Source organism: Amia ocellicauda, chromosome 6 (assembly GCF_036373705.1).
Source record: "Amia ocellicauda isolate fAmiCal2 chromosome 6, fAmiCal2.hap1, whole genome shotgun sequence".
Taxonomy (NCBI): Eukaryota; Metazoa; Chordata; class Actinopteri; order Amiiformes; family Amiidae; genus Amia; species Amia ocellicauda.
In genome coordinates this window covers 32416696-32428018 of record NC_089855.1, presented here as the reverse complement: position 1 = coordinate 32428018, position 11323 = coordinate 32416696, and positions in this window count along the sequence as shown.

Below are 11323 nucleotides of genomic sequence, written 5' to 3'. Positions count from 1 at the left end.
TTATACCCTCTCAATTGTAAAGGATTCTGAACACTTTCAAATTGTCTATCCTATAAAAAGCGGTTTCCAACTGATTTACTGCTGAAGTAAGTTAAATTTGTTACAAGGGAACCTGTGAAACTGTATGAAAATGGGTTTGATTTGCTTCCACTATATTTCTCAGGTCTTTTTTTTCTGATTTGGTCCTGTGAAAAATATTGCTTAAATAAATCACCATGAAAGCCTATAGCAGGCTACTGGTAGTAGTCTATGTTTATACAATGTCCTTATGCAAAGCAAACCAATTACATGAACACTAGCAAAAATCAGTATATGCCCCTGTTGTATGTTTCATATCAGCCCCACATTCTATACACACTTGCATATATATATACAGTGAGGGAAAAAAGTATTTGATCCCCTGCTGATTTTGTACGTTTGCCCACTGACAAAGAAATGATCAGTCTATAATTTTAATGGTAGGTGTATTTTAACAGTGAGAGACAGAATAACAACAAAAAAATCCAGAAAAACGCATTTCAAAAAAGTTTTAAATTGATTTGCATGTTAATGAGGGAAATAAGTATTTGACCTCTTTGACTTAGTACTTGGTGGCAAAACCCTTGTTGGCCATCACAGAGGTTAGACATTTCTTGTAGTTGGCCACCAGGTTTGCACACATCTCAGGAGGGATTTTGTCCCACTCCTCTTTGCAGATCCTCTCCAAGTCATTAAGGTTTCGAGGCTGACGTTTGGCAACTCGAACCTTCAGCTCCCTCCACAGATTTTCTATGGGATTAAGGTCTGGAGACTGGCTAGGCCACTCCAGGACCTTAATGTGCTTCTTCTTGAGCCACTCCTTTGTTGCCTTGGCTGTGTGTTTTGGGTCATTGTCATGCTGGAATACCCATCCACGACCCATTTTCAATGCCCTGGCTGAGGGAAGGAGGTTCTCACCCAAGATTTGACAGTACATGGCCCCATCCATCGTCCCTTTGATGCAGTGCAGTTGTCATGTCCCCTTAGCAGAAAAACACCACCAAAGCATAATGTTTCCACCTCCATGTTTGACGGTGGGGATGGTGTTCTTGGGGTCATTCCTCCTCCTCCAAACATGGCGAGTTGAGTTGATGCCAAAGAGCTCGATTTTGGTCTCATCTGACCACAACACTTTCACCCAGTTCTCCTCTGAATCATTCAGATGTTCGTTGGCAAACTTCAGACGGGCCGGTACATGTGCTTTCTTGAGCAGGGGGACCTTACGGGTGTTGCAGGATTTCAGTCCTTCACGGCGTAGTGTGTTTTCTTGGTGATTGTGGTCCCAGCTGCCTTGAGATCATTAACAAGATCCTCCCGTGTAGTTCTGGACTGATTCCTCACCGTTCTCATGATCATTGAAACTCCACGAGGTGAGATCTTGCATGGAGCCCCAGACTGAGGGAGACTGACAGTTATTTTGTGTTTCTTCCATTTGCGAATAATCGCACCAACTGTTGTCACCTTCTCACCAAGCTGCTTGGCGATGGTCTTGTAGCCCATTCCAGTCTTGTGTAGGTCTACAATCTTGTCCCTGACATCATTGGACAGCTCTTTGGTCTTGGCCATGGTGGCTAGATTGGAATCTGATTGATTGATTGCTTCTGTGGACAGGTGTCTTTTATACAGGTAACGAGGTGAGATTAGGAGCACTCCCTTTAAGAGAGTGCTCCTAATCTCAGCTCGTTACCTGTATAAAAGACACCTGGGAGCCAGAAATCTTGCTGATTGATAGGGGATCAAATACTTATTTCACTCATTAACATGCAAATCAATTTATAACTTTTTTGAAATGTGTTTTTCTGGATTTTTTTGTTGTTATTCTGTCTCTCACTGTTAAAATACACCTACCATTAAAATTATAGACTGATCATTTCTTTGTCTGTGGGCAAACGTACAAAATCAGCAGGGGATCAAATACTTTTTTCCCTCAGTGTACATTCATGAACTAGACTCATTTACTTGCATTGTTATATTTGGCAGTAGAAACACACAATATGTCAAAAATTAATAGGTAATATCCCAAAAAGAATCTCAATTATCTGTCATGTTCATTTGAAATGGACAAATTCACAATCTTCACAACCCAGACTCTACAATATAATTATGCTGTCTTTGCATTTTTCCCTTCTAGCTCAATCAGGCACAAGTGCAAGTTTAGAGTACAGTAGTATGTAAAGTGCCAAACAGCTGCAATGTCGCACTCTGTAAAACAATAGTAATTTGTTTTCTGAATATTTAATTTGTTATATGGTTGACTGAATTTGAACTTGCAAAATTAGGAATAAGCAATACATATTTGCTTTTCGCATTTTCAAGATTGATAAGAGTTTTGATTTGGTCAAGGCCTACATATACATGCGCTACAATCCACTAACACTATATTGGATGTATATGGACAGTTAGGATCTTGTTACTCAATATAAATCACTGTGCAGAGCTTGTGAGTCTTTATGACACAATTGTTTCTTCCAGCCTTGACTTTGAAAACTAGGAAGGTCTCCTTTTCTTTATCCACACCCTGGTTAATCCCTGAGTTTGAATCCACTTTCAGACAACTGGAGACTTTTAATTAAAAAAGAACAGTCTAACAGTTCACTTAGAGGCCTATTATGAGCATTTTAAGGACAATAAAGATGCTCTTTCTCAAGCTAAATCATCCTATTATTCCACACCTCATTAATAACAGCCAAAATAATCCTAAAACTCTTTTCTCGACCATTAACAGATTACTCTAGACTATTTCATCCCACCTTCCTGGATGTATTGAGCTTTGTAATACATTTTTTCACTCCACAATTGAAACCATCTATCAGCAGCTTTAGTTAACCCCTACCCTAATCCCTGATCATGTTCTGACTAACACTACCCTCTCAGATGCAGACCACATCACTGAGTTAGTCACCAGATCCAAGCCTCCACCTGTCCACTAGCTCCAATGCCTACATCTCTGATAAAGGCTTGTATACCTTCTCTGTGCCCTCTCATGGTGGACATTGTGATTTGACTGGCATTGTTCCTCCTGCACTTATAATGGCTGCCGTTTTTCTCATCTTAAAGAAACAAGGACTGGATCCAGATCATTTTAACAATGACTGGCCTATTTACAACCGTTTCTAGTCAAATTCCTGAAGAGAGCAGTTGCCATTCAATTACAGTGTCACCGAGGCTGCATTAGTAAAAGTTACCAATGACCTTCTAATTGTCGCTGATTCTTTCAATTTCAATATTCTAAACCTACTCGACTTCTCTGCTGCTCTTGATACTGTTTGTCATAGCATCCTCCTCGACCACACGGAAACATTCCTGAGCATTACCAGAATGCCACTCAATTGGTTCTGGTCTTACTTGGCTGATCGGGAGCAGTATGTGTCCCATTGAAACTTCTAATCTCCTCCGGTCTCTGTCAACCATGGGGTGCCTCAGGGTTCTGTACTTGGACCCCTGTTGTTTATCATCTACATGCCTCCCCTGGTACAGCTCTTCTGGCGCTATGGTCTCAACTTCAACTTTTATGCAGATGACACCCAGATTTACATACACACCAAACCCACCTCTCACCTTCCTCTCCCATCTCTGCTTAACTGTCTCCAAGACATGAAAGCTGGATGACATCAAATAAAATTAAACTTTATAGCAATTAAACTGAGGTGATGTTGGTGGCACCCAAGGCTCTTCTCAAAAAAGTGTCTAACCTTGTGTTGTCCATCAATGGCTGTTCCATCTGCCCATCATCCAAGGTCAGAAATGTGGGGCTCATCTTGGACCCCACTCTCCCACCAAAACACCTCTATAACATCTTCCAATATTGACCATGCCTTACGAATCTGGGAGCAGGGACCATTTTACGTGTTTTTGTGACATCACGCCTGGACTACTGCAATGGAGTCCTTTACGGGGTCTCTGAAAAGGCCCTGGGTAGGCTCCAGTATGCCCAGAACTCTGCTGCCAGGGTCCTCACTCACCAAACCTTGGGTGCGTATCACTTTCAATTTGTATGACCTTCATTGGCTCTCAGTCAAATTCCGTATTATCTAAAATATTTTACTTCTCACCTACAGGGCCCTTCATGGCCTTCCCCCTTCATATCTTTCTGACCTTCTTCACGCATACACCCCCTCCCGCAGTCTAATACCACAAAACAGTACTGAGTACTGCAGTTATTTGAAAAAGCAATGTTAATTATGTTAGAAGAGACCACTTGCAGTCAATGCACTACTGCAAACTTAGTTTAGCTTAGTCGTTGAGTAGATGAAAAAGTACAATTTATTAAAATACTGTACATTCCATACAATTACACCATTATTTTGACCAAATACCATCTTCTAAACTGTCTGAATCATTTAAACAGTTGCAACAGATTTTACCTTTTTACCAATTTCAAATTAACAGCATGCATGCAATATTATGGTCAACAGTGAAATTAGCATTCATGAAACCTTCCAAGATATTCTCTTTATGTAGTTGGTGATGTGCACAACATGTAAAAACTGCTAAAACAACAGGGTGTTCTCATGAGTTAGCATGTTCCGGCAATGTGTAACCAGTAGTGTTCTTGCGTTCAAAAACTCATTAGTCTGGCATTCTCCAGTTTCAAGCTTTGCATGATTTTAACAAATATGTGCAAATGCCATTTTTAAATGCCTCTGAACTATGACATTTTCTTTTTAAAACTCATATTAAACAACATTTTTATTAGTCTATTCCTTTATGAGTGCAAAGTGTTACCTGTTCGTAAGCAAGAGAAAAAGACGGAGAAGAACAGGTCATGTAATGTAATGTCCGCAGGAGCAGACAGGCAGTAGAATTTGTAGACAGACAGAAGCGAGCGCAAAACAAAATTAGCATTAAAGAAGTGAATGGATGCAATGCAAACACCGAAACTTGACAAGGCCGTGGAGCAGCTTTTTAAAATGCAGGCAGAAACACTGCAGTCCTAGCCATGTTCCCACGAGCACAGACCTGTTTTTGTGGGATCGTCCATCATGAGAGAGGATCTGTCAGAGAAACGGATTGCAGGTGGTACTGTGTGACTGAAACCCTCTATTGCAGCAGAGAAGGGGGGGATAGAGGCCTGCAGGTGCTGTAGCCAGTTTAAAACCTCTTCCAATGGCATTTCATAATGAGACAGACTGGCTTCCTGGATCCTGCAGGGGCCTGAAACAAGTTTGCAACTGTAGTAGTCTGAGAGTCTTGCCAATAGAGAACACAACTGCACTGTTTCTACCCAAAAGCGAACAGAAAGATGTTTCCACTATTGTGTGAATCAGGTCTGAAACTACTCTACTGCCAGCCGCCCAACTAGTCCCCCCTCACTCCCTCCCTGCAGGACAAAAAGTCTCCTCTCCCCCCCAATAGCGATTCAATAGTCTTATGTCAGTAGTGCTGTATGGTGACCAGATCTCATTGTGCTTGTTTGTGCCCCCCTCCCTTCCCTACCAACCAACACACTTTCTCTCCCATATCGAAATGGAGTGGGGAGGTGTGTGTTGTGGAAGGGGGGGGGGTTGATTTGAGCTTTGCTTTATGATATCACTGCCTTCAGAAGAGGTGCCTTTTTATTGTGTGGCTCATGATGCCTTGCTGGGTACGATGTAATGGTTTGGATGTGTCTGGGGACAATGTTTTCACTGTGGAGAGATGAGGCAGATGGCTTGGCCACTTGTAGCCTGTGAAGAAACAGACCTCACATTGTTGTAGAGTAAACAGGGAGAATTGTCCATTTCTCCATTACACTGTAGTATCTATAAATCTGTCACTCTCACATGCACATAGCTAAGGTTTGGCACCTCTGTTACTTATCGACGTAAGGCTTTGAACATCAGCTTGAAAAATAAAAAACAACAAGAACATCAAGATGTGTCTTGTGTCAGACTGCCTAGGGAAGAATAATTAGTCCAGGACTATTTGCTGTAATAGCCCCTTTGTTTTAAAAAACATTAAAGAGATCCTTTATCATCGAAGCCTGGGAGTTATCCTTGCACGGTATTTTGTACTATAAGCTTAACTGCCGTTGTCCATGAAGAGGGGTAAATGTATGCATTTGATACATCAATTATTATTATTGTTCTTATTATCATTATTAATCAATGTAATATTGTGATATTGTTTATTTTATTTTATAACATTATTATTATTATTGTTGTTGTTGTTGTTGTTGTTGTTGTTATTATTTCAACCAATAACTAATAGTAATAAAATAGCTCAGAAAGCTGACATAAAGCTTATAATGATTTCAAATAAGATACCAACCATATTAAAGGTATTTGAAAGTCAATAATTCTCTCCAGGAACTGAAATCACATTCTTTCATGTAATACATTATTTTTTGTAAATTATGATAAATGCCAACTGTGTCATATATGATGAGAACTAGTCAGATGCTTGAACATCATTAATTCTTTATAATGAGATATTCAAACTCTGTGTCTTTCAATTCAAAATGTCAGCCCTGAAAACAACACATGAATAAAATAAAATAGTCAACAACAATCCTCACAGGCAAATGTGTATTGTACTTATTGTACATCAAAATATTAGCCTGCAAAATTATGCACGAATAAATGTATTTAATTCAGCTGCGGATCACATTTTCTTTAGATATAATAATGTTTTATAAGTTATGTTTCTGCTTAATACACTTAAACATTATATATTTTTCAATTGGCTTTAATAATAATAACAATAATAATAATAATAATAATAATAATAATAATAATAATACATTAATTAGTTAATTTTATTTATGTCTAAATATCCATGAATGTGTGGAAATGTTTAAAAATATGTTTTAATACACACACACAACATTATTTACCAGTATTTTGATTATTATTTGCATTTTTGTGAATGCCATATTTTCTCCCAATAATAATAATAATAATAATAATAATAATAATAATAATAATAATAATAGTGCTACTACTACTACTACTACTAATAATAATAATAATAATAATAATAATAATAATAATAATAATAATAGTGGGTGATGCCAAAATAAATATAAACCAGTGTTAATAGATTTTGACTGTTGTTTTTAAATGACAAAATACACATCATTTCTTACTTATTTTTTTCTATTTATTTCTTAGAATTCTTATTTTTAATACATTTATTTGGATTGTGTAACTAAAGTTGACTACTCTTGTAATAGTAATAATACAAATAATAATTACTACCACAACTACTACTAATAATAATAATAATATTTGTGTGTGTGTTTGGTACAAAGAAAGGTGATGTGAAGACCTGGAAATATTTCTGAATCATTTACAGCCAGAATAATTACACTTCCTTCATATTCTCTCTGCATGTAGTAGGGAAGTCTATCAGGTCCCCTGTGGTACCTTATGCAGTGCACTAGCCATGTCAGTCATGTTATTCTCCTATAGCATTTGTGACATCTCTACCTTACACTGAATGAAATAAGTTATTTTGTCTGCAGCCCACTCCGGTGGCCTACAAAGTGTTTACAAAGCTTAACAGTCTTGTTAGGTGCACCAACATTTAATAAAAGTAATTATGTAATGCATTTAAACAGTGCTAGGGTTACCCTTTATATACCATTTTCATGTTAAATGCTTCACAAAATGTTTAGCATACTGATCCCCCGTTTTAGCCTGCCGACTGGCTGTGGTTAGACTTGGAGGTTAATTGTGTCTCACTGCTATTTTATTCCATTTGATTCCAAAAAAAGCAAAGCCAGGTAATGTAAACCATGGGCCGAATTCACCGAGAATGAAGTACACGCTGTGCAATTTGTTGTTCGACATGCTTCCCTGCGAGTGGCGGAAGAAAAACAAGTTTTAATGTGCGCCCAGCTGGAATGGGAAAACAACAGTGAGAAACTCCGGGCCTCGGCACTCTCCCACTAATACAGGCACCCAGTTACTCTCCACCTGCTCTGTCGGCTCTGAAAGGGATAGCTGTGCAGTTCCTCTTGGCTCCTTTGCGTTCTCCAACATTTCTTTTTCCTTTTCTGTTTTCTTTTTCTTTTCCTTTTTTATTTTTTTTGTCTGTTCCCCAAGTCCATCCTTGACAGGGCAGGACACCACCGACAGTCCTTGGGTCTGGTCCAGACCTTCTCTGGAAAGCTGTCAGCCGGGCCATTTGACAGCATGCAAATATATGCAAAAGAGGGTCCAGCCGCAGCACCTGCAGAAAGTGACCATGCCCTTCGAACAGTGTCCCCTCTGTATTTAGGCTGTAACATTCCCTTATCCCCAACACTCCCCCACACACACTCCCCCTCCCTCCCTCTTTCACTACCAACACTACTGCCATTTCAATCTCCTTTTTCCTTTCGTGTTGTTTTTCTTCTATGTTTTTGTATCTTTTTGTGCTTTCTTTCCTGTTTCATTGTCAGAGGCCCTGTTTCGCGGAGTAGAATTATTTACTCTGCAAGTGATGTAAGGTGGGGACCTGAAATTGGAAAATGTCATCCAGATACATAAATTAAATATAATATAGTGTTGTTTAATAAAAAGAAAATGTAAACATGCTCCCCCTTAAAAAAATGAAATTGTATGTTTTTTCTCTTGGAAAAAAAAAAAAGTGAAATTTATTTAAAACCTGAAACCTGGTTTTCTTTATTTGTGATTACTCAGCCTTTAATCCTTTGGCTTCCCCAGTTCATATATACATATATTACATACACGTCTTGTCTCTAACTTCCCTCAGCCATTTACCTAAAGCACGTTTAACATTTCACTGGATGGAAAAAATAAGATCTAGTAGAATGACCAGTTACTCATATAACTGATTCTTCAAGTTAATATAGTCTTCAGGACCATATAGTTAGTCATACATAGTATATTTTAATCGGTAGGCTACAGTTTACCCACCATTTATTGGATTGATCACTGTTAGTGGCTAGTAGACTTTGGCAGGGGAGGTACTAAAGGGATTTTCAATATTCTCTCTTTAAACACATTTGAAGCCATCTCATATCACTTAAAACAGAGACGACAGTGTCAATCACTTGTTATCCGAAAGATTAAATTATCTGCCTCTTCCTGATGGCATTAATGAAATGAGACGTATTATCGGTCAGACAATGAACTGGAATAGATAGATATTTCCATCCAAAAAACAATCGCAAAAAAGTATGTTTGCCAGAGATTTCTGACATCGATCCACTGGAGAGCTGACATTGGGTGCTAGGCTTTCTGTGTTGACACAGTCTATGACACTGAACTGAGCTTCTCAATAAAAGCACAACTTTTATATTTTCCCATAGTATCATGAAAAGTAATTTAAAGAACGGTTTCCAACACTACACCTGAGCTACTTTCACCGAGGTACCTTTAATAGATTTGATCAGTGTCATACGTGTTTGTCTTTTCTAATGCATTGTATGTTCCTATTGCATCCCTTACTGCACCTACCACAACCAATATCAATAATCAATATCAATAACAATACCAAGTGTTATCAAGTCGCAAGTGATTTACCCCATATGGATCTCATACAGAAAAAATATATTGAATGTGTATGTATAAAAAGGCAGAAATATCATATTTAGTATTATATAATATTTTATTATACCTATTTTAAGCCTATTTCAATACATTTTGAAAAACTATTTCTATATTTCTATACATTTTTCTGACCAATTTGAATATCTATCTATATTGTGTATATCTATACATATGTGTGTGTGTGTCAGATATACTTTAAAGATATGCACCTTTACATTGCTTTTCTGTATGGGCTATACGTAGTAAATTGCTCTTTCCCCTGCCTTGTCCCCCTGCTGTAGCAGTCTTCTCTTATTTGACCCTGTCTGCTGGTTCTCATTCTGTGCTTGAAGGTCCCCTGCCCTGTGGCACCTGGTTCCTGATGGTCAGCACAATGCAGGGACATCAGGCAGTGTGGTGGTGGAGGGGGGTGGGCTGGAGGAGGCTAGGAGAGTGCCAGGTCTGCACCTTGTCAGCAGCTTTGACTCCCCTGAAGGACGGGGGAGGTGGCTCTATTCCAGACCTTGTCCAGCCTTCCCCCCTTCCTTTGCCCTTCATCACGCTGAAGCTCCAGGAATGAGAGGCGTGCAGCAGCACAGGTAGTGTGGCTCAACCTTCGAGAAAACAGACACACATATCTGGGATCTGGACCAGGAAATTCGAATATGTGTACAGTGTTACATGAGAATTGGACTTTAAGTGTGGGGTGGCGAACTGTTACTGCTCAGTGGGTGGAACGCAGTTGTATAGTCGAACAGGTCAAATAAATATTAGTTAGTTTATAATACTCCCTGCCATTAAACAAAAGAGATATATGCGAACAGCAGAGTTGGGGGTAATGCGTTATTAACGTAGCACACCATTGTAATAATATTACATGTCTTAATAATGAGTTAATATTAATAACACGTTAGAGTTTTAATTTGAGTATTAATATAATACTTACTTTCCGTAAAAATGTAACAAGTTTTTTCACGCTATATTATCTACATGTTTTTCATCTAAATGGTGCACAGGTGCTTGTATACGTGCTACTGTTGTCATACACACAAAGCTTAACTGTAATGTAGGCGTTATTATGAAACACATTCCTTCTCCGGGCAAGCTACGCCCACACACGCCCACACAGGATTAAAAGGCCTTGCATTTGGTAATTGGAGTAACAGTCAATAATGTTGTACCAAAAACTTTAAGGGGATACAAAAAGGGTATTCGTTCAAGGGTCATGTAGGTTAATACAGACAATGGTGACTAAGTCTTTGCCAAGATTTCTGCTTTTCAAATGTTTTTGTTTCCTGATATGGTTGATTTAGAGATGTCACGATTTTAATTTCTGCATTCATATTGAAAGGTTATCTCAATTAAAGTAAATTATTAAGTGCTGTTAGTTGGGTGAACTGTTATAATAAAGCTAGCAAATTGCAATATTTAGTTTGATTTTATAGTGTTGATTGATTTATTTTGTATCTCCGTAGCAGTGAATTCTGTGCATGGGATGTTGTCGAGTGTGGAACAATCCTTAAAGCTTCCACTTTATTTGTATTTACTGTTTTAATTGTAATACAGTCTTTTAAAGCAATTACTTTGACATGAGAACTAAGGTAACCCACGGCAGTTACAGTTTTGCATACATTGATTTGGCATACATTTTAAAAATGCATTACCAGAGTATGGAGATTAGTCACATTGTTTTGCAAGTCAAAATTAAGGAATACAGTGGGTAATATAATGAGTAATCTAATATGTAATAGCCTACTAATATCATTACTTTTTTTCTCAACAAACAAACTACTAATATATTACTTTTTTCAGTAATGACCCCAACACTAGTGAACGGGTATGGAAGG